The 1606-nt window shown below is 32.3% G+C and overlaps 1 long non-coding RNA gene across 1 annotated transcript; it reads right to left on the bottom strand.

Moving 5' to 3' along the window:
- On the bottom strand, window positions 1048–1594 carry LOC109128069. Its single transcript, XR_002034507.1, has 2 exons — window positions 1240–1594; window positions 1048–1122 (listed from the first exon to the last, which is right to left on the bottom strand). It is a non-coding gene; the product is annotated as an uncharacterized LOC109128069 (long non-coding RNA).

Here is a 1606-nt window from a genome sequence, read left to right as displayed (position 1 = left end):
TTTTTTTTTTTTTTTTTTGGCAAACCAATAATTTAAGTCTATAGCTTTAATTAAAAGAGGCAAAAAGAGAATGATCATATTTGAGTCATTCATGACACGCCTACCGACAATTCCTTAACCGGAAAGCAATTTCTATACCAATGCTTCGTAATATCGATTGGTTAACAAAAAGGGTTTAATTTGCTAAACCGATTATTTCGATTGTTGTTAACAAAAAAACAATCGGACAGAAAACATAATGGAAATGCATCAGACCAAAACGAAATCGACATTTTCCATATGGACCGGATCAAACCGGATAGAGAACAGGTGTCATCAAAGGTACTACGTGGCAATTCAGTAAACCGTTGATCTCGCCAAGGGGGTTTCTCAAAGTTGAAGATGAGCTTATAGTTTACGACCGTCCGTTACATTAAAATATCTTATCATAAGATTTTTATGTAAGGGAAAACGTATATTGTATTCCTACCAGTACCAGAAATATCTTGCATCCGACAAATTAAAAAAATTCAACCATTCATTAGAAAATGTCGTAAAACGTATATAGATTTTAATTTTGACTAGAAAATGTGAAACAATGTTTGAAATGTAGAAGAAAGATGAAAAGAAACGTGTACGCCGTCGTTAAAATTGCCGACGATTAGGTTTGGTAATTTACCACACACCAAAAGAAAAATGTTTTGACTTGTTGACTTACTAATCCGACCCTAATAATTATCAAATTAATTTAGACTTGTAGTCAAAACTTTTTCTTAAACCATATTTTTTAAAAATGGAATAACCATTTGATTAGAATATTTAGAATATTTTTAGGGTCGGATTCAATACCATCTTTAAAATATATTTTTTTAAGAGTGATTCTAAACCGTATATGCATTTTCACCCTTAAATCAAAACGTTAATATCTTATCTACCTTATATAAAATAAAAATTACCTAAAACATTGCACCACCAATCCATGGCTTAAAAAAAAATATCAAGAAATCAGAGAAAAATATTAAAAAATCGCCGAAATAAAATTGATATATAAAAAATTACCTCTTGTTGTTGCTGAGAAAATAAGAAATCATCGGCTCTGTTGTAATCCGTCGCCATTTCTTCTGTCGAATTCCTTATTCGTTTCTGATCAAATTAATTTACAGAACAAAACAATCAATTAAGTAAATAATCAAAATAAAACTGCATTTTGGAATTAATCTAAGTTATAAAAGAAGAAGATAATTAGGTTGAGAGAGAGACCTTAGTTAGAGAGGTTCAGAGAGGAGAAGGATGATGAAGACGAAATTAAAAAAAAAAAGACGGTGAGATCAGATGATGATAAAGAAGAATTGAAGAATATGCGTTTTGGCAAACTTATATATATAGGGCAATCTCTAATGATAAGTGGGTCACTTCCTTTCCTGATTCAAATGCACTCTTTGAGGCTCCTGGAGCCTCGGATCATTCACCTTGCTTGGTTTCACTCACGGAATCTGTTTCCAGACGTAAAACTCCATTCAAATTTTTCAAATTTGTTACCTTTCACCCAGATTATGCTTTGTTGCTCCAACTAGCGTGGCAGAAGCCCATTGTTCAGTCCTCACCTATGCACTCTCTTTATCAGCGT

This window comes from Camelina sativa, chromosome 12, assembly GCF_000633955.1.
Source record: "Camelina sativa cultivar DH55 chromosome 12, Cs, whole genome shotgun sequence".
In the NCBI taxonomy this organism is placed as follows: domain Eukaryota; kingdom Viridiplantae; phylum Streptophyta; class Magnoliopsida; order Brassicales; family Brassicaceae; genus Camelina; species Camelina sativa.
Note: the sequence above shows the minus strand (reverse complement) of the source record. Positions and strands in the feature narration are given on the sequence as shown.